The 23,900-nt window shown below is 34.7% G+C and overlaps 1 protein-coding gene across 1 annotated transcript in view; it reads right to left on the bottom strand.

Moving 5' to 3' along the window:
- Positions 1 to 23,900, bottom strand: part of LOC108908461 (26S proteasome non-ATPase regulatory subunit 1) — a 200,930-nt gene that overhangs the window by 15,641 nt on the left and 161,389 nt on the right. The gene's annotated exons all lie outside the window — the stretch shown is intronic.

Raw genomic sequence — 23,900 nt, 5'->3', positions numbered from 1 at the left:
AATCGATACCTCTCTTCAACTTACGAACATGGCATAAGTGAGAAATACGTCGCTGTACACATTTTTTTGAAAAGGAAAATCGAATTTTCACAAAGGTGTCCCGCAGCCCATCTTTTAAATTTAGTTTATTGTTCTTGTCTCTCGGTTACCTTTCAGTACTCTCAGGCATAAACGAGAAAGACGTCGTCGAATTTCAGTCTAATATCTCCCGGTCGATAAACATGTTTTATAGCCTTCTTAACGGTCATTCTCACATTGGAATATACTAAGCTGTTTTTACAGTTTTTCCAGAATTGATGCAGCTTATACTTGTCATTGATTTGTTTTGATTGTTTTTGGTATTTACAGACTACCAAATGGGATACTATAAGATTGCACGCGGATGTGCTTTTTGCCATTAAAAATAGACTACCAATATTAGGAAGGAAACTATTTAAAATTGCTTTTCTATTCCCTTACGAACCGATAGTTTAGCAACTTGTTAGAGAAATGACAGAGAAAAACGAATCATCTGAATTCACCACAGTTTCCAATTCTCCACGTCGCCGTTACACCGTGCCAACACTCCCTAACGACACATACACCGTCTTGGGAATGCATCCGGAGATAACCGCCAAACTTTCCGGGAGTTTTCCAACCGTCACCTGCAACTCCATCCCTAAAAAGCACTTCTAAACAATCGCACGTCGCGTCTGAACGGCTACGGTTAAACTTTTTGGCAACGGAGAAATAAACGCCCAACATTTCTAAGACGGAAACATTAATAACGCGGTTTTTCAGGTTCGTTTTCTTGAAAAAGCGCTCTTGTTACGAAACGTACCTTACTCCCTAGACTAGATCCGCATCTTAAATCATAACGCATTACTTCTGGCATGGGATTCGAGAATCGAGATCCGGGCATTAGTCGGACAAATTGGTCGGCCAGATGCACTTGATACGTCCGTGATGGATCGGACCGCTTGAACTTGGCTTTTTACGATATTAGTCGCGGATGATTGCGCAGTGCAGCAACGGTTGCCGCCCGATTCACCGCAGGACGAATCAAGGATCGACTTCTTTGAGGCGAAACGTTAAAAACAGGGCTTTAAATCAAAACGTTAAAAAAGAAAGTGACCGAGTTACAAATAAGTAATAGGTAATAGCTTAATAGAAATCCAACCTTTATTTTGATAACATATAATATACAGGGTAGCAGTTAAAGAATGGGCCAAACTTTACCACTAGAATCTACAACGAAAATTAAAGGGTGTTGAAGTTGAAAAAATAAAAACTATTTCAGGCATATCTCGTTAAGGGATTTTTTTCTAATTCGATATAAGGACCTACATCATTTGCTTGATTTCACGCCAGTACAAAAAAACAGTGGCGTGCAAACTATATTTTCGAGATTCTTTTCTAAAAAATAAATGTGACGCCACAGCGTAAAGCGGAAATAAATAACTTATTTCAAATTTTCAATGATTTTTCAGCGTAGGTAAAAAGTATACTTGTTGAATATAGCCGAGAGGCACGGTTTTTGAAAAAAACTAAAAAAATAAATAAATCATGTTAATCCAGTGATACTGTCGACACTTTTGACAATGTTGTGGTTTCAATTTTTTTCTAAAAGTCCTTCATATACAGGGTGTCCCAAAATAACGTGTATAACGTAAGCTCACAGATTTGTGAGCTCAAAATAGGCAGATTTAGGCAGATCCGAAACCGCTTCGTTTGGCCGCGCTAGATGACCTCAAAGTTCGTGAAAATTTTTTGAATTTTGTAAATAACTCAAATATGTATTAATCGATTTTGATTAATTTTGGGAAGTGGACTTTTGCTTTCAATCTACAAATTTTGATGTTAGACAGAGTATTTTTTTAAACTCAGAACTCCTACAAAATTGATGTATGGCGATAATATCCATTCATAACTTTTTCCTCTTTAGGCCTCTTTAGACCTCTTGTAGAATTTTGATTAAATGAGCGGCTTGGGTACAAAAAATATTTTTTAAATGTATACATTATGTTGCCACCCATTACAATACTTAACAAAATGCTAGTAGTCACTGATTTTGTAGGTTTAATGAAATATCTCGAAGAAGAATTGATTAATCTTTTTACTTTTTTTTTAATTAAAGCTTATTTGATGCAGATTTAGGGAAAATTATTGCGAATGTCATCATCCCCTGTTTTGGGGGTGAAAATGAAGGGTGAATATGTGAAAAAAGTGAAAGTCGATGTTCTTCCTTCAAATATCTTATATCTTCGATAAATACAGTGAAATTAAGATACATTTTGGTGGAATCAATGCTCAATTGAAACAAGTTAAGGAAAAATTAATGAATATATTTTCATTCCTATTTTAGGGGTGGAAGGAGTAAGGGTGTGGAAAATTGAAAATTAAAGAAAATATGCATAAAAGGTTTTTGTTGTCGCTGGACACGAATAAAAGCATCACTAAAACAAAAAAACTCCTTTTCAGGAGCTCTTTTTATCATTCCTTGATGTAGGGGAAGAACTGAGGGGTGGGGGATTGAATAATAAAATTCATCTGAAATATTACCAGTCTTTCAATTTGCTGACCTTAAATATACAAATATACAAATTATAAAAACCATACGTGAATAATATATTGTGTTCAGAGCTGTAATTTTATTGCCTTGTTATAAGATGAATTTTATTAATCAATCCCCCACCCATCAGTTCTTCCCCTAAATCAGGGGATGATAAAAAACAGCTCCTGAAAAGGAGTTTTCTGTTTTAATGATGCTTTTATTCGTGTTCAGTGACAACAAAAACCTTTTATGCATATTTTCTTTAATGCTCATTTTTCCACACCCTCACCCATCACTACCACCCCTAAAATAGGGATGAAAATATTTTCATTAATTTTTCCATAACCAATTGAGAATTGATTCCACCAAAATGTGTCTTGAAATCCCTGTATTTATCGAAGATATAAGATTTTTGAACGAAGAAAATCGATTTTCACTTTTTTTACCTATTCACCCTTCATTTCCACCCACAAAATAGGGGATGATAACATTCGCAATAATTTTCTCTAAATCTGCGTCAAATAAGCTTTAATTTAAGAAAAATATAAAACGATTCTTTTAATTCTTCGAGATATTTAATTACGACATAAAAAAAATGCCGTTTGAGCCATAGCGCGCCGTGACGTACATTTTTATAAACCCTGTATAAGATTATACTGGTTTTACAATCACAATAAGTCGTAAGGCAAGTAAATTTTTACATATTTTACATTCAGTCTAGAATCCAGACTGCACTTTTTTCTCCAAATCGCATCATTATACGCTCCTACCGTAATAACTTTTACATCAGGAAATTCAATCCCAAAACCCGCTGGCTCACTGCAAGGCACGTATCTCGACGTAACAACAACAAAAAAAAACCGTACACAAAAAAAAACCGCAATCTTTGTGCGATCAGCTTCAAGCTTGGCATTATCCGCCCCCCGCCATGCCCGAAACAATACCGGAGAATGTTCTTTGTCCCGCAACAGCAACGCTATTAATCAAAGAGCCGCTAACGGGGTAAACGGAAGGCGTCCGGCGCTGGGAGGGTTGTTGTTTAGGGATAATGCGGGGACTTTTTGATACGCAGACGACAATGAGACGAGTAATTAAAACACAAAGAAGTAACAACAGGAAGAAATATAACGTGTCGCATTCAGAACGACCACCAGACGAACCAGTCCCTCGCGACGGGACATTGTTATTCCATTAGAGCTGTAGAATTGTAATATAAGTAAATTTAATTCCACCACTTCCCGTAGCCTTGGCGTATTCAGATTCATAATGGAAGCTTTGCCCTCAAGTTGAAATCCAGTTTTAATGCGACAATGACCACCTAAGCCACCCGCAAACCCCGGCACGGCTTCGAAACGGAAAAATTATACGCCCGGTCGAATAAATTTTGTAAAACAGAATACATAGTTGTGTTTAATTCTACGAACAAAAAAATTCGAAATTGCAAAAACGACTTTCCAACCGCGTATCAACAAAACTTGTGAAAAGGGGCAGTAAAAATTTTGATATTTATCACAAATTTTTGACGTTTATTGTAGAAATATACAGTGTCAAAATCAAAATTTTATTTTCAATTTTTTTAAATAACCTTCGAAATAATTGATGTATTTAAACGAAATTTGGTATCCCTCCTCCCTAGGTTTTTTGACATTAAAAATTTAAATTTTCTCATAATTTTCTTTTAGAACTTCTATAGTTCGCATTTTTTTTTTCTACACACAGTATCTTATTTTCTGGTAAGTATATATTTTTTATATAAAAAACCTTTACCTTCTTAAGGTGGCCATATTCCCGGCCGAGAAATAGTGAAATTTCTGGCGTTTTTAGGTACTGAAATCTTTAAAAGTAAAACGTGTAGAACAAAAGTAAGCACAAAAATAAAATCCTTGATGTTTTGTTTATTCATTGTTACCATTAAAATTTACTCAAATAAAATAATAACTAAAAAAAAAGCGTTTGTAAAACATGCATTTGCTGTTATTCTAACCCCACATTTTAAGAATTATTTTCACGTACTTATAAATAAAAGTAAACAATTTTATATGTAGGACTAAGCAAGTAAATGTTATAAGAATATTTATATGTGGAATTATATATAAAAAAGTTAGTATTTTCGTAGATTTCAGTACCTAAAACCTTGATGGTTTGATCGTTTTTTGCACCTGTTTATTCGTTTTACTGCGGCGTCTTTGAAAATACCCAGATGGCATGACATAACATTCCTATTATTTGATAAGCTTTAGATTATTCAGTTATTAAATGTTTGAAATTATTTGTCTTTGCGGAAAACACTATTTAAAGAATATGGGGCCCTTAACGTCACTAGGAATTACCGTTCTCGAGATATATGCATTTAAAAAATTCAATGTGATTTAGACCGTAGAATTGTAGATGAACATTATCAAAGTTGTCCAGCAAAAAAAAAACAGAAATAATGGAAAAACGTTTTCAAAACTAGTTTATGCCAAACTTATACTACCCTATAATTCGATTACTATCAACTTTTGTACTAAGGTAAGTTTGGCTAGATCACATTATTATGACGTCACAAATCACTTATTAGTTTAGATATAGACATAGAAGGCAAACCACACAGGTTATCATTAAAATTTCTGACACAAAACACACACTCGGAGAACATTTGTCATATCAGACAATAAGAAGCACTCCAAGAGAAATCTGTGCTCACTAGAAATTGCCGAATACAAAAATTATAAGAGCCACTGTATCAGACGCTCCCTTGCAATGATTTTAACTAATCCTGAGACAAACATTACCTCCATCAAAAGACATGAAGGACTGGAAGTCTACTTCAATATATTTAAGGCTCTATTGAGAATAAAATTATGTTTCAAACAGACTATTTTAAGATATTACCTTATGTGGAATCAATTTTATTCATTATAATATTGGAAACATTAATTTGCAATGAAATTAATAATATTTAACTAAAATGTCCTTTTGATATTTAGGAAATACGAGTAGAATTAAAATCTCGATTTGTAGCTAAATAGCAGTAGTAGTAGACCTTTTATATATACGAACGTCAATCATTTATAGATGTAAAAAGTATTAGAGGGTCAGGTGTAGATCCTTGAAGGACACCAAAAAATTTTTTTTTTGCTATTATGAAATCCAACGTGCGAAAAATATCCTTTATATGTTTCTTGCATGTTATTTTCAGAAGATGGCTAAAAATTAACCTTTCACATAACCAACAGGGAATTCGATTTCAAAGTCTAATGGTATTACATGATTAAACCCCAGGTTGGTGCTCTTGCTGGTTTATTCAAAGGACATGTTTCTCGAAAATACAAGCTATATACGAAATTAAACTAGCACACTGCAGGTAGAAACAGTCACGTTGTTTTTAGTATGGAAAATAACATTGTTTATGAAGATAATCTGAGGATGTAGAGTAATAGGCTATAGAGAACGCCGCTTTTGCTAAAAAATAAAAAAATAACTGGGACACTTTACCAGAATCTCGTATTATAGGAAAATTTGAGAGATTTATCTTGATAAGATGAAAATGGGCTGTATCAAACTTGTGCAGCAAAAGAACATTTTTGTAGTATATTTAAAAACATTGAGAATTGAAAACATGAGAATCTTTTTCCGAATCTTCCATTTAGTCAGAAAGTGTGTTCATTTTATCAGATTTCGTGTTTTATATACAGGGTGTGGCGTCTTTAATGCAGAAAATTAAAAACCTCTTGACAATAAATGAAGTAAAATAATATATGCTACCATAAGGCGATTATGAGATTTAAGTGTCAAAAATATTTTCCAAAAAAATTACAAGAAGTGACAAAATGTTAATGCCGGTCCTGTTTAACATAGCGCAAAAAACATTGACCTAGTCCGCACTCCGTACGGCACCTGCGGAGTGTCAGTCAGTGTCAGTGTCAGTACGCTTTTGGCTTGCGGGTGAATTGCTGCTAAGTTGTGTCAAAAAGATCGCGCTTCTACTGTTTAGACGTTAAGTGTTTATTAAAGACGTTTCTTATTTTTTAAGTTATTGTTTTAACTAAATCGGCAATGGATAACGAGGACAACAATAATACGTTTACTACTATCGAACGATAGCGGTAAGTTTACATCTTTTTTGTTTGTCGTGATCCAACCTATCACTTGCTAAAATAATAGTAGTCTTTTCTGTAACACCATGTACTTTGTTTCTACAAACCTCTTGTCTGGGATTGCACATTATCATTTAGTGAAATAACTAATTGAATTTTATGATTATTTTTCCTTTTAATTAAAACGAGAGGATTGTATTAAAGTGGCCAAAATTATTTATTATTGCATTAAAACATTTTATCTCTTTTATGTGTATTTCATACATTTTAATTTGGCAACACTGATTTGCGCAAAGGCTTGACTCTCTGTTAAGTTCGGTTCGGCAAGCGTGCGCTGATGTTAATCGAATGGCATGACATTTTTTGACCAGGACCGTACTAAGATTTATTTCTTCGCTATAAAATTGAAGTTCAACTTTCTTGACAAAACGTGGATATATGAATTTCTTATATAAGGCTTTTTTATTGCATATATTTCTAGGAATCTGCATTTTATTTTTTCTGCACTAAAGACGCCACACCCTGTATAAAAAATAATATAATTATACATAGAATGCAACAAAGTGTTTTTTAAAAAAAGAAGTGTCATGTTTAGTATATTTAGTGTCTTTGTGACACTTAGCTAACAAAATTGAAATATCAACATTGTATCACAGTTTTAGTAAAAAAAATAGTATGCCTAGTACACCCAGTAAAAGGACACTTTTCATTTATGAAGACCATTCTACCTGCTTTCGACCACAAGAAAGTTTTAAAGACGTCACCATCTAATAAGACACAACGTCTAACATTAAAGGTATTCTAATTTTACTCCTTGCGTCGCACCCTCGAAAATAGCACAATACTCAAGGTTCTCAGGGAGTGATTTCAATCGAGAACGGCGGTTACAGAAACAAAGTGAACGCTCGAAGTTAGAAACAGCGGCCACGAAGCACCACCAGATGCAATTTCCTGGTTGCACTCTGGAATAATTTAAGAGACTATTCCCAAAGTTTCTATTCCGGTGCACTACCGTTTGCTGGCGTGTTTTAAGGTATTTAAATTAAGAACAAATCGAAGTCGACACTACGCGGGAAGCGAAATGCCTCGTCACAGTTCATCCGACATACTTTTCCTGAATGCGCATTCGGGCGGAAGTCGGAATATCCAACAAAAAATTTACTTTTCGAATTATACAACTTCACCAACACCATCTTATTCGCGGAGTCACCACGAAACCCGCATGCTTACTCTGTAAAGTAACATTTTTTGATCTGGGCACGTCAATAATTGTTCTGAAGGAGTTTTTACGTGTCTTCTAAAGACATGTTATTCAAAAATCAAGTAAATTTAATTTAAATTTAACTTTTGCATTCCCATTTTCTCACAACTAACTATTTAAAATATTTTATGGTTCTCCCTGTAATGAGGGTTGACTTTGCTCCTTGTGATTATGATTGTCATTTTACAGGACGATAAAACCGGAAAAGTAAACTCCAAAGTGGCAATGGAAAGATAAAAATAAACGCAGAGAACGGAAATATCAGCAATAACGTCCTAACCTTGTCCTTTAGCTCGGTTCGAAGTCTGACAAAGCACGAGAAACGTGACATTCGCCTTATTAAAGGTAACCTTCTACATATAATCCAGAAACGCTTGCTTTTAATAATAAGATTCGGATACACTAAAAAGACTACATTTCCTTAATTGGAATCAATTACTCTATTGCCGTGTATCATCAAGCAAAAGGTCTCAGTTTATATACAGGGTGGTCCAATTTACAAGGGCCAAGCTTTAAGGGCAGAACGATTGAGGCTGACGTCGTATATAAAGAATATAAGTCATCAGAACTAATTTCTATATATCCAAAATTACTTTCTATTGTTAAATATGTTATGTCAACCGATCTTCCCATCCAATAACAACAAATAATCAGTATAATGACTCGTTATCTACGAGTTCTGGATTTCTCTATATACATTGTATCCCAGTTACTGTAACTGAAAATATAGTAATACCTCCGAATTTTTTATAACTGCATCGATTTTTCTCAAAATTTAGAATAGGCTCATCTTACCCCCCACTTCAAAACTTATATATGCTAGGTGTGCTTTTTGTTCCTAATGGGTGAAAACCACCCCTTATTGGAAAAAAAGAAAAAATACAAATTTAAGCATTTTATGTAATCAAATCTTTTTTATTTGTGCAGTATGAGTAATTCCATGTGCCAGCAAACATGAAACTTAATGTATCCCAAATTTTCAACCAGGAAAAACCTTTAAAAACCACGCCTTTGGATGAAAATAATATATTTTTTTTCAACTTCATGCTTCAAAATTCTTGTTTGACCTAAATTTTCCTAAAATTATCACCTATACACGTGTTTATTTTTTTGACGATAACTTTCTTATTTTTTAAGAGTTTTAATCGCACAAAGGCTCATTTTGCAGGGAATTGTAAGGGCTACGTGAACTGTTGAGTTGATATTTCTTAAGCCCTTCATTTTTAAGTTCGTAGGGTTTAAAGGGCTCGAAAAGGGTGGTTCTCTCATTCATATGTAACTTAAAATGGCGATATCTCTATTAATATTAATTTTAGAGGAATAAAAAATAAAAATAAAATCTTCAGCAAAAATAAAGCTAATTGTTTTTACTCTTGTATTTTTTCGTACACCCTTTAATTTTTAAGTTACAGTGTAAAAATCGAATTTTTTTAAAAATTTGAAAAATTACATTTCAAAAATTAAGTTTTTTTTCGAAATCATGTGAGTGAATCAAAGATCCAGAACATATTCTTAGAACATAAATGAAGAAATCTGTAAATGGATTGCATTTAATTTTAATTCCGTCGCCAAAGGCACTGATTTGTTTATTAATTTTTGCTTAAAAAAATGAGACTATCATGTTATTTCGATCATATTTCCGTTAATTTTGATTCTAAAGACTTTTAAAATAGCTCATTTTAAAAGTTTTTCAAAGTACTTTAAAAAAGGTTCAAATAGTTTTTTTCCTAATATTTATGGTTTTGGCGTTATTTAACGTTAACTTGGTCCAATTTAGTTTTTAGCTAACATATAATAATGTTTAAAAATCCATAATTCGGTTTATATTGCAATTAGAGAAAAACAAAATAATGCCATTAGATATGTTTTTTATTACCTTTGTTTTTGTTCATTACAACTTTTTCGTTAAATCCAACGGTTTCAGTTATTTGCAAAAAGCTGTCCGAAAACAAGCACTTTTTCAGTAAAAAATCAACATTTTCAATGATGAATTACTCGGAAAGTATTGGATTATCCAAAAAACTTTATATAACATTTGTTACTTAAAATTGACTCATCTATCGATTCCTACGGTTATTTTGGACGTAAAAATTTCCATCCCCAAGAAGGGGTGGGAACCACCCCCAGGGCAAAAGCACACTTCGTCACTATATAAGTTTTGTTCCTTGAGGCATTCCCCACATTCAGTCAAAATTTCACGTCAATCGGTTCAGTTATAAAGAATTCGGAGGTAAAAACCCTGAGTAACTAGACTTGGTCAATCACCTTCATAGACATGGAAAAAATAAGTGATATACTTTTTTCATTTCGGCACTCTGTAGGGTCTAATTTACGTTAACGTTACTTATTTTTTACCTGTAATCTAATGATCAACGGTACACCCTGCACAGTTTAAATTTAATCAGAATCCAACCGTGATTTGAACGCTCATGACGGGAGAGGGGGCTAGCCTCCGCTGTGGAGTCCGTACGAATCTAGCTTGGCGAAGCCACAGCAAATCGAATTGGCCCTTTTGTACTTAGAGTATGTAAAGGAGCGTAGCCTCAGGTGTTTGGTGGCCTATGAATAGGCGCAGAATGTCATATTATATTTATTTTAGTTTTCAGTTTATCGTTTTATGAGAAGGCGCTCGTGAAATGGCTTTGTGTAGTTTACGTGTGTTATGGAAAAGCATGTATTCAAATCAAGAAAGTGTTGATATCGTTACACCCTACTTTTTGTCAGGAGAAAACGATGCTGCTGCAAGAAGACGATGTCAGGTGGATTATCCCGATCTATTAAATACCGAACAAGGAAATGCTTGTAAGATTGATTCAACATTTAAAAGAATACGAGAACTTTGAACGCCAATACGCTATTGTTGGACGGAAACAATGTTGTAAAATTCAGCTGGACATCCAAGATCCAAAACAACCCCTTCAGAAGCGACACCGCCCGTGCGTCTGTACCGAATGGCCCTACACAGCGGTCCCGCTCTTCCTGCTGAGATCGGCGCTATCGCCTAGTAGGCCATCGAGTGCGGCGTTCCAATTTCGCCCGGAAGAACTCTGGAGTGGCGAACGCTCGAACGGCGACCGAGTAAAAATTGGTTTCGAGTGGGACTTAACTGGCGATTTCAACTGAGGCGTGTCTCGGCGCCGCTTCAGCGGTGGTTCATAACGGTGGCGGTGCTCCAAAATAATAGAATGGCCCTTGAGGAGGTTATTTTTGCGTAGCATGTCCCTGAATTACAGTTGAGGTGTATCAAATTTAGGGAAAGAGATTTGTCTTGCATGAAGAATAAGTAGAAAACTTTTTATATTGTAAAACGCCTTTTCAAAACAATTTTACGGAAACATCCATCTCATCGAGAAATATCAAATTTGGAAGACTTTCCATATTTGGGCAAATATCAGAGGCAAAACGTAATTCCATTACAAGAAAATGTCTGTTTCAACTTATTTTCAGCTTTGTAAGGGTTTCCTCTCGGGAACTACAAGTCGGTCTAAAAATACATGCACATATTTATGTCCTTGCAAAAAAAAAAAGAAACGGCAACACCTGTGACTCCCGGAATAACAATATGCTAATAATATAGCATATCCGGGATATCCGTATTGATAAAAGGTGTAGGTAGGTATTTCTTGTTTCTACTTTTACCCTGCTTCATTTCATATTCGGTGTCATAAAATACATAGATACAGCCTGTCCCACTAAGAAAAAAAATTGTTTACGTCTTATTTACTGAAAACTCCGGACTTCTTCGCTTTATATCCCAATTTTTCTTTAGAAAATGTAGTAATTTCGGAAATTTGATATTAACGTGTTGAGCATTGAATACATAATGATTTTTTAGCTAAATAAACTAACAAAACATCTTTTTTCTTTTCGCTTGATTCATTAAAAAATTCATAGGCTTTTTCATGCATTTTCTTGGATTTCATTAGTGATAATTCACCACTGACCGCAGTAGCCTCTCCTCTAATATCGATTTGATTTATTTCAAAACGAATACGGTATTTAAGTTCTTCCAAATCACCTGGTCTGTTTGTGTACACACGCGATTTCAAATAGCCACAATAAAAACTCTAGAGGTGTTAAATCAGGCGAACGCGGGGGCCACTCGATTGTTCCGCGTCGCCCGATCCACCGACCAGTAAACGTAAATCAAATCGACCCGGGAATGCTTGAACGAAGTGTAGACGGCGTTTACACACGCTTAGGACAATGCCAAATGGTACAGGGTGGGCAATTCGAACAATTTCGCTAGACTTACACAAACATTAGTGTAATTTTACTCGTTTGAAATGTAATTTTGTCAACTTTGTCCTTTTCGGAGCTATTAATAGTGTAAGTAGACAATTATCACTTATAAGAACTTAAGGTGCATTTTTCTAAAAAAAAATTGTTATGTAAGACATCGAAATTTTCACACCGTTGTTTAGATAATTATCACTGTCATCAATTTCGAACGAAAAAAATATGCGGTCATTTAAAAAAAAATTATGTCATCGCTGCCGTAAGTGGATTATCGAAAAAACAATTTTTCCACATAACAAGGTGCCCTGGATCAAATAAAAATCGACGGGTCTCACCGTTTTTCGAAAAAAAAATTGTATAACGAAAATATGAATTTTATGCAGAACTTTTTTACCACGCTGTATAACTTTGATATGATACGCTTTTCCTGGACACCCTGTATATTTCAAAATATTTTAAAAATATATCCGTAATCAACCTACACGTACCCAACTAAACAGGTTTTTATAACATTTGCCGTTTGGTCCCTAGCGACCGAGGTGTTACTGGTGGCCCACCCTGTATAATAAAATAAAAAAATGTCTGCTGACAAACTGTGAAATATACCTACTTTGTTCTCAATGCAAATTTTGCCAGAGAGTTCGATAAAGTTACTCTATTGCGCAGACTTTTGTAATAGCCAGTGTTTTACACTGAAAGTTATGCAAAAAAACTGTCATCCTTGACCCGACCGCAGATGAAAGTTATTAAACCAATACGAATCGACTACACTTCACTTCAGTTGTAACACCGCGGTGCAACAGCGAACTGTCTAGTTAATTGCGTGTAACACGTCATCTCCTTCAGTCCCCGGTGATCGAAAGTGACGGAAACAAAATCCTGCAATTAAATTAGACGGGCCGAAACCGCCTCACGAAATTAGCCCTGCCTGCAATCTGCCGAAACTCCGTCGTAGGAGCGAACTCGGCCCGCCGCCACTCGATAATCCCGCCGCCGACAGTTTGTATCGAATTCGGGGGCTTCCGGTCCATTTGTTTCGCTACTGGGGCGCCGCGTTCGGGCCGGGTGAAAAATCTCGGCTGCCAATTAAAGTTTTTGCCCGGCCGTCAAGCCGAAAATCTATAATTAATGACGTCGCCGGCGACGCACCCCTATACCCCTAGGTTGGAATTAATGCGATCGGGGACGGTTGCGATTCCTAAGCCGGGAACGTGGGGGATTATAGTCGGTCGGAGGCGTTATGGAATGCGGAAGTGGTTCCGATCGACCGCAGTTCTAAGGTGAAGGTATTGGGAAATAGTTTGTACTCACCTGGGGCATAAAATAGTTCTTTACACCATAAAGGAGGTAAGTAGTGTTTACCAGTCGAGGACGATTTTGCGCCCAAGCGGAGGGAGGACTGGCAATGGTGTCCGAGGCTGGTAAATTATACTTAACTGCTGCGTGGTGTGTAACATTTTATCTGCTCCCACAGTTTTTTATCCAGGTTCTTGTAGTACGTCGCATCATGTTGTTTTAATGGATCAGTTAGATAATATTGAGATTCCGGTGACTCAAAATGGAGCGGCCAAATCATTTTGAGAAAAATGTGACAATTAGTAAACGCGAGAGGTATAATAATTAATTATTCAGATCCAGTTATAAATGTTACTAAATGTAATAACTGTACAATTACTATAAATATTCATTCATAATAATTAATAAAATGTAATGTTCAGCAAATATTTCTATTTATTTGTTCATAAAATACGCATTTATTACTCTTTTCCCTAGGGAGGTAAGTTACCTCATTTACCTCCCGTTGTCCATAGCAACTTCCATTTCAACGGTAAAATCCACTTACCTCCTTAAAAACAATGTATTAATAGTCTATTTAGAAAGAAACGAAAGAAGATTCTACAACTTTCTCAAAATATTGTAGATATCTTATTAAATATTAACTTTATTAACTTATTTGGTTGTTAATTATAATAGTATATTTCGACTTGTAATTTTTTTGTTTATCAATATAACTTGGAATCTTACGTTTTTCGAGTAATTAAAGTGTAAATTTTAATAAATAGCTCAAAATTGTACATAATGATTAGAACAAAATTTTCGGATTCTAGTTTGTTTCTTTGTATTTCCTGAGAAAACTTACCATAGTAATGTATATATTTTTTACACCATCAGAAAGTAGAGATTTCAACGAAGAAAAAGCCCACCGACGTTTTTAAAAAAGCAGATATTTTGACGTGAGAATTTTCGATTGAAAATTAGGGTGCTTTTTCGATATTAAGTAAAAATAAGGTGAAAAAATAAATATTTCAAATCAAAAAAATTACAGCGTGTTTGGGACATAAATAGGTAAGTTTTCACCAAATTTCGTGAAAAAAAAATTTGTTTGTAAAAGATAAAAATAAAAAACCAAAAACTTGGTTATTTGAATTTTTCACATAAATTTTGAGGTTATGTGAAAAAAGTGTAAATACAAAAGTTGTAGATCTTTTTATTACCTACAACTTTGCCATTTAACTTTTTTCCATAAGACTTGTAGTTTTTCCGGAAATCAAGATAAACCGTTTTTTACCCTTAAAAACTCACCCCCTTCCCCTTCCCGAGCTCAGATCGCCCGTAAATTATTTTTCTTTTCATTTCTGTTATATTCTCTTCCTTTTCCAATGGGTTTCATCCTACTATAATTTTTTTTCACTTTCTACCATTTTTGAAGGCTTAAGCACTGTCTATATGTAGGTACTCGTACTAATGTCTCTGGTACAGAACTTTTTTTTGTGGGGATGTGTAATCATAAAAACCAGACAGAATTAAGAAAATGTTTAAAGACATGGCTTATTCTGAATACAAAACCTTGAAAGTGAAGTTAATTTACTTCATGTTAAAACTATAGGTACCGAATGTTAAAGAAACAATATTAAAGGATTATCAAAATTAGTGTGCCATACTTGACAAGAAAATAAGGATATCATCCAAAGTCTAAGATTTGGATAAAAGTAGAAATCGAATTCACGTTACTTTCTCTAATTACGAGTTTAATTTTTTTTTTAATTTTAATAATTAGTATTCACAGATCTTGTAGAAAAGAAACAGTAAATATGACAGCGACCTCGGTTTGACCTTGAAATTTATTGTCAAGGTCAAATCACCAAATGGGACCATACTGGCATTTATTGATTAACAAAACTGATTACTTTATTAAAACCAAAGGTAGACAAATTCAAAAGAATGGTAAACATTGCACCGTGCTATTCTTTGCACAAAATATGTGGAAGAATTAACCGAACTTTTATCCATCAACTTGGAGATACTGATAATTTTTTTCTCGAAAATGGTTGGGTTTTGAACCCCCGTCATATAAGTATATTGTTGCCCATTAAAACAATGGCAGTCAAACTTCTAGCACACTTAACATTTAAAGACAACACACAACAGGAGCCTTCTTGGAGGACGAACCTCCCCCTCTCTCCCCTTGGAAATTTTAACGGCGCGCCATCAAAAACCTGTTAAGGCGGGCGATATATCTCTGCCCGAGTATAAGCGAAAGCGTAATCCGCCTATAAAATGTCGCGAGAGTCTTCGTCGAGTTATGCCGGTATAACTTTTCCCAGATTCAGGGCGTAATTCGACAATTTAGATACATATATACAGCTAATGTCTCTTCTTAATGCCGAAGAAGGGTGTTTTATGGCCCCACGCCGCGCCGTCCCTAATCGAGAAGCTCATGCTTAAAAGATGGTCGCCGCAATTGATATTTCGTAGCGCGACGACGAAAATATATCGTCTAAATCAGCGGTTCTTAACCTTTTGTTTACCGCAGACCTTCTTTCAATATTTTTTTGCTGTTATGTACTTAGATAGGTATAAGTCCCAATTTAAATGGGTTTGAAATATTAATTCTAAATTGCACACCAAACGTAAATTTTGGGAAGACAAACTATAAGTTACACCCTGACATGAGACTGTATTTTCTTAATTTCGCGGAACTCTTGGGAGATGGCGGACCCCCAGGAATCCGCGGGCAACAGTTTAAGAACCACTGCTCTAAATCATTGCACGGATGCGTACTTCATTTTTCATTATGGTTAAGCGAAATTTCGGGATACTTTGTAATAGTAGAATTATCTGCTTTCGTACTAAATACATATACATTGTTATTTACTGTACGTGTCTTATTAAGTATGCTGAAATTTCAATAAAATAATCCAGGAAATATAGAGTTGGAAGCGTCAAATATATTATTTTCAAGAGAATTTCCCTTATTTAACGGCAGGACTATGAATATCATTCCCCCACCCTTCCGTCGCGATTTTTTTTTAACTTAAAGCTCTTTTCTTAAGTTTTCCGAATATGTAATAATATACAACTATATCACGCTCGTGCGTCGTATATTTCATTTAGCAACTAAGGCTAAAAAATAAAAAAAAAATCCAAGTTACAAATTTGAAATTAAAAAAAAAATGATTTCATCGTATTATTATAGGTCTCTTCCAACAAGAGTCAGGGATTGGTTCCCAACCGTTTGAAATGTTTGGCCAGCTAAGTTCTAAATGTGTCTTCACTGAATATATCGCAAGAATTAGATGAATGCACATTTCAAACAGTTCGGAACCAATTCCTGACTCATGTTGGAACAGACCTTATAAAAACTACCTTGAAAAAAATCAGTGCGATTGTGGAAGATCCTCGGGATCGTCCAGACTAATAATTAGTTCATTTGTTTATAAGGCCATAACTTGTAGACTATTCAACTTACCGATTCCAGATTTCGTGTGAGTTATTAGACAGTGATAAGGAATGAGAGGATGCGATGCCAAAACGTTCTAGTAATAATAACGCAGTTTATAAATGTTTAAATCAAAAGTCATAAATAAACTTCTGTTTATAACTTTTGATCAAATCAATATTTTTTGACGCTCGAAGGCTAGTTTTGTACGTCTCTTGGAAACGAAAAAAAAAGTACTTTACTGTTTTCTCGTGGAAATGAACGGAAAAAAGTTATAAGCGAAAAACGTGAATGTACGTAAAAATTATACAATTAACCACCCTGTAAACAATCTTCCCCCCATTTTTATGACTGTGGAAACTACATAATATGTTATTGTACATAATATTTAGCATTTATAGTCTAGTGATAAATTCAGCTGGCCGAAACAAAAAGTCGCGAAATGGTTATTTCCCAGCTTATTTTCCTGGCCTAAAAAATGTTGTTACGGAGAAATAAATCGGTAGGCAAAAAAAAAAAGAAAAATTGTTAAAATTAACTTTGAACTTGGAGTTATTTTTATTAGTGTGCTAATAGAACCTTATTTAGGAATTAGATATTATAAATATTATACATAATACTTGTTTAGAATATTAGAAATAATACTTGTTTGAAATTGTATATTATTGAAAGACTGTAAAACTAATCCGGAAAATAAATTTTGTAAATGTATTGTTTACTTTTCGATTCTTAGACTTTCACTATACAGCGTGTCCCAAAAAAAGACCCGACCCCTAACTTTTCAAAAAAGCTTCAGGTGAAAGTTGTAAGTCTGAAGAAACCAATATGGCGGTGACCTTGAATTTGGTATTGACCTTAATTTCAAGGTCAAATCGAGGTCAACTTGAAAATATTAAATTTTCGTCAAATTTTACGTCCGGATATGGGGTCAGAAAATTTTTGCTGAAAAACATCAAAAGAGTATGGCAAAAGGCTTAGTTCTCGACTCCACGAAGCTTTTTAAAATATATAGGGTGTTTACAAACACAAACTCGGAGAGTATATTTGAAGAATACATAAATCTAGATGGGAAAACTCGATTGGCAGAAATATTTTTTCGCAATCAGAATATTTTTTTAATACCTATTAACTAACCACAATAATATGAAGAAACATTTTTGGAACCACTGACTCCATCGATAGTTCGGCTGGCTGATAATAAGCGTTTAACACAGATCGCTGCGCATAAAGATGAGCAGCTAACTCACAGTCTTCATCAGCGACTCCAAATGCAGAACTGATAATAACAATAAAATTGAACTGAATTGAAAGGATGCACAAAAGTTACAAAAAAAAACAGACGGAGTATCCTCTACGGTCACAACTGTTTACCTCTTTTTATGCAGTATGTAAGTCGGGGACGACCCAGAGGTTCCCAATAAGTTTTAATAATTTTAATTTTTATTCATATTAAACACTGGTTTGCAGTTTCAATGATTCTGATTATTGAAATTGCTTATTGGTAATAAATTCTACTATATAATGGGTAACGACACTTAATAGTGTACGATAATAATTTTAGAAACATAGAAATCTAAAAAAAAATAAGATAAAGGAACGAATACATTGAAGATGATTTTTCGAGACAAAACGTTTGAATCTGGTTCGAGCGGAGGCAGTACAGTATTCGGGGCATTCGGGGTTATGAAGTCTTGCAAAAAATGTAATAAAATTTCCATATTTAAAAAAATAAGTTGATGACAGTCCTGGAGAGACGAAACGTTACATATAAAAATTGATTATGCCATTGGATAGAAGGCGGAAAGTTGGCATGAGTAATTGTATTCTTTTTTCAATATCACCTCAAACAAGGTTGAAATTAAACAAAAACAGATTTCCAAAATTTCGTTTTTTTTTTCAAATATTTCGAAAACTTCATTTATTTTGAATAATGACGCGACTAAAAAAATTCCCCTTGTTGCTTTCCTTTTATTCCAGAAACTTTTTACTAGGGTTTATATTTCGAGGTAATCATCGTCTATATTTCCATCCTACTCGGGGTACTAATACCATCAATCCTTAATCCTCGTTTCAAAATACAAGGATTACATAGAGATTTCACGCGAATCGATCGGCGATTGCTCTTATGAAAAGCTCCGGGCTGAGCCAAAACCAACACGCTTCGCAGGTGATTTTCCGATGTTTATTAGGTCTTAAACGAGTAATAGTCTCGCGATGGGCGAGATGCGGGTTTATTTACGTCAAAATTTCTAATTAATTACGCCCTGACGAGTAGACAGTTGGAAACTCTTACACAACTTGTTCTTAACTGACAGCCAACTAGATAGGCGTCTTAATAGCGGAGCGGAACTCCCAACTCCTGAACAGTTAACGAACAAAGACAGTTCCGATACTACACATTGAAGGAAAATTGCAAGTACAACTCTCGAGGGGTAATCTATACACTGTAAATCTTAAAATTGGCTGGTGTTAAGCTGAAATACCCAAAGGTGAAAATAATTACGGTCTTATGTATATTTAGGAAGGGCAAGGTTTGTTTTGGACCTTTTTTTATTTACTTTTCCGGTCGACGAGACCGAAAATACGAATTCTGCTTAGAGTGTCTCTTCTGGACACAAGATTGTTGTCACAGTGGGTTATTTAGTTTTAGGTGCTGATTGCAAGAAGGTACACAGAGGGACTTATTAGTTGTGCTTTGGAAATAAGAGACAAAAACTTGAAAATTGTTAGTAGGCAGTTTAATGAAATAAGTGGAGGGTCCCTAATTACGTTCTGATAATATGGGTGATATTTTAAGTAATTTTAAGGAACAAGTTTTTATGAAGCTATACCCTAAATAGTTTAGTTTGAGAGATAAAGATAAAATTTTTGTAAGTGACAACTAAAATAAATAAATAATCAGTGACAATGACTAAAAATCCTAAAATTTCAAACATTTCTTCCTTTCTATCTAAAAAGAAGTAATTTTTAGTCTAAAATAAGCTTTGAATAAATCGAAAACAATTCTTAAAACTGTTGGTTCAGAAAAAATGTAAATATTTTTTGTTGCAAACACTATTTAAATAAAATGTGATAATTAAGAATCTAGAAATGGTAAAAAGGTTGAATTTTCTAAGCGACAGCACCACAGTAGCATCGAAAGTTTGCTGCCAGAAACAATATCTCCACCGCTTACTGATATATTTAATACAGGGTGAATCTAAAATGTATTCCTGTTTTTAAACAGCAGTACGGTTTACTATACATACCATATTCTTAACAATTCTTTTGCGAAAATGTTAAGAATAAGGTCTAATTTTAAATTAACATGCACGATTTTTAATACAAAACTTGTTGAGAACTGCTGACTTCACTATAGAATTTAAGCACAAAGTAGTGATTGTTAGTGACTGTAGTTAGTAATGACTAATTACAGTCACTTAAATTTTGATATAAAGTTAATTAGAGTTTAAAATATTACTAAGAACGTATGAGTTATTTATGAGACGCCCATCAATAAGTTTAAAACATAAGCCTACTTTGAGAAAAGTCTCTTATTTTATACATCGCAATATTGTAAGAGTTCAATTAAAAGCCCTTTTTCTCGAAAACCGTCCACATTAGGAAGTTCTAACAAGAGTACATTATTTTTAGAAAATAAAATTGTACATTAGAAATTGGAGCCCGAATGGTAAAAAACCTAACCTTAAAAGAATTAGAATTTAAAATGTAATAGGAATGTAACATAACTAACGCCCTCTATGAAATATCTAAAAAATAATTAGACCAGCGTATTTGGCATCCTTAAAAACCCCGTAATACCAAATTTCATAAAAATATTTCGCACCGTTTGAAATTTTTCATAAATATTCTATTTAAAAAATTTTATTTTGTCGCTCTGTATCTCGAAAACAAGAGGAGATAGACATATAGTTTATAAGACATAAAATTCTTATTTTTTTGTCATACTATAACCTTCTGAATTTACGGGAGATCTTTCTTAAACACCCTGTATACGTAATTTCACAACGATCGCGATAAAAAATGTATGTAAGTAAAAAAAAAGATATAATTTATGGTATTTCAAACGCATAGACACGCCTGAATAACCCGTCAGGACAATGATGAGGATGAGCTCAATAAAAGTTGTTGGTCATCGAGGCCACCATTTCGTCACCTTGCATTTGACAATATGGGTAATTTTCAAGGTCACATGAAGTCCAACTTTCGTTTTTCAAATAGAAATCTCCATATTCGACCCCGGATTCTGAAAGAGCGAAGAATGTTACATTGGATATGGGGTTGACCCAAGGATCAACATGACCTCTAGAGGTCACCTGAATGTTGAACTTATCTTGAAGGTTTAAGGCTGGTATCTTATCAGAATAGCGAGACATCAGAAAAATTACCTCTATAAAAATTGATGAGGTCATCGGGGTCATCATTTTCAAGATCATTTGAAGGTGAACTACCGTTTTTCAAATTGAAACCCCCCTTTTTGATCCCAGATTCTAATTTGTGTTTAGTAAAATCACTAAAAACTTTATCCAGGAGATTGTCAGAGGTCAAAGCTCTAATGAGAAGTATTTGGTAACATCCAGCTTTGAAGATCAGTTGATATGAACCTTGTAGAGGTCATAGAGGAGTTTGGTCTTTTAGATTATTCGGGACCACCATAGATCGTGTCGAGGACATTTTGGCGCTTAAAAGTTAACAAAAGATACGTTTCCTTTATTACAAATCCGCCTGTAATATGGTTAAACCAATCAGGATCTTCATTTTGTTTCTAACAATACTAAATTTGCTACAATTTTACCGTACACATTACTTCACCAAACCGCTCATTTTCCGATAAGCCGTCATTAGTCCGTACTCCTCAAAAACGTATTTTCCCCGTGAAATATAGTTCCGAGCGACAAAGCGACAACCCCCATCCATAACGATCGTCACACATGCTCGCGGAGCCGCTTCCCATTGTGACACCGTCGTCGGGTTGTTTATCATTGTCTCCCTGCGACAAAGACATCCATTTACCCGGGGCGCGCGGCACAAAACGCGGATTTCAATTGTTATCTTCGATTAGACGTCAAGAGCCGATAACCCACCCCCCCTCGGCTCTCCCACCTTGCCGCGGAATTACGACTTCGGCATCCAGGCGGCGATGGGAAAACAATTTCGAGCGCCCGGCCAAGAACAAAACAAACACGATTCCTCCGGGTGAGCGACGCTGGAGGACTTCACGTCGCCTCGCGAGCCATATGTTGCGTTGTTTTCGAGGCCTGGGTTTTTTTCTCGGGAGGCGATCTGATCGATCTGTGTCGCGCTTGGAGCTATGTACGTCATAAGTGATCGAAAGATAATTCTGATTATACACGGTGTTCCTTAATGGCGTAGTTTCTATCTTTTTAACTACATCGCATCACATCACAAAATGGAAATTTTCATTTTGAACTTGAAACGTAGTTTTGGTTGATATAACGTTAAAGTTAAAAATTATACGAATTGTCAATCGGAAAAAGATTAAAAATTTAACAAAACAAAATTATTGTAGTCGTGGGGAAAAAATGTTAAACTGACTTGTTTAATTAGTTGCATGTGCGTGCTATTTTAAGTAACTTCAATTAGTGAAGATGTTACATAAGGCTACAAACATTAACGCGGTACTGAAAAACCGTAAAACAACGTTAAAATTGTAATTAAAAATAACGTTGATTAGCGAGTGAGCCGAGTACGATTCTGTTAAGAGCCGCGCTCCCCGAACTCTATAGTCCAGGCAAGTCAGACAAAAATCACCCAGAATACGGAAATTTTTTTCTGATGAACCGATCGGGTTGCGGTTTTCGGCATTGTCTTCGGAAAAATATCAGGAAAAAAGTGTATCTATTACACTTTGGGGCTGGATCGAAACTGCATTGCGGATGCATGAACTGCCCGACGCCCCCCCCCGGGGGGGGGGGGGCGTCGGGCATACTTTCCTGTGTCAGAATCAAAATCCCCGAGTGGAAATTTAGAAGGCAATTACTCAGCTATTCGTTGTTTAATAGAAGGCCCCCTTGCCCCCCTGGGGGGCCTCAGGGCGGTCGGGCATATTTTTCAGGGTCAGATTGGGAATCTTCGACCCCGAAAACCCGTGCACACAAATTTCTACAACTTTTAGTCAATTTTTACCATTTTTAGAAAAATGTAATAGATAGACTTTTTCCTAATATTTTTTTGAAGACAATGCCGAAAACCGCAACTCGATCGGTTCATCAGAAAAAATCTGATTTCTTGTCTAACTTGCCTGGTCTACTACGGCAACGAGCAGTGCGCGGCGTTAGTTTAAGGTTTGTCGCTGTCTATGTTTTTCTATTTCATTCTGTCCATAACCGTGTGTATTTGGGGATACAAATAGTGCATTGAATCATATTAATTAGTCCAATTAAATGGGCTTTTAAATCGTAATTTTGATCAATTTGCCTGAATTTTTTGTATAAATTAGTTTGAAATATACAATAACAAGTGAGTGTTACCCCGGCGAGGGGTGAAAAAAGATAAAATAAAGAGGTTTTTCAAAATAACTCAAAAGGGGTAAGAGCTAAAAAAAATTTCTTATAAAAATTGTGGAGTATAAAATTCTACATAAAAATGGTCTATTGACTTTTTCCTGTACTAGTAAAATTAACAGAGTTAGGGAGACTAGAAGTTAAGGGAGAGATTTAAAAAATCATAAGCAGAAAAATGAACGAATTTTATAATTTTTTTTTCAATCTACTATAAAAAAAGTACTTTCTTTTCAGAGAAATATATATTTTTTATTTTTTAATAAAAATGTTATAACAATTTCAATTTTTTAGTCGTTATTTTAACACTAAAACAATTTTTTTTCTATGCTATTCGATTGATTAATTAAAATAATGAAAAGTTGCTTTCGAAATTTTGTTTTAAGACAAAGATAAAAATTCACGTTCGCTTTGTGAAATTGTTATAATCTTTTTTTAAAATTAAAAAATATATATATTTCTCGCAAATGATAGTGTACATTTTTAGAGTAGATTGAAAAAAAATATATATATAAAATTCATTCATTTTTCTGCAATAGACCATTTT

Source organism: Anoplophora glabripennis, unplaced genomic scaffold, assembly GCF_000390285.2.
Source record: "Anoplophora glabripennis isolate ALB-LARVAE unplaced genomic scaffold, Agla_2.0 scaffold368, whole genome shotgun sequence".
Lineage (NCBI taxonomy): Eukaryota > Metazoa > Arthropoda > Insecta > Coleoptera > Cerambycidae > Anoplophora > Anoplophora glabripennis.
The sequence above is the reverse complement of the archived record's forward strand: the minus strand, read 5'-3'. Positions and strand labels throughout refer to the sequence as shown.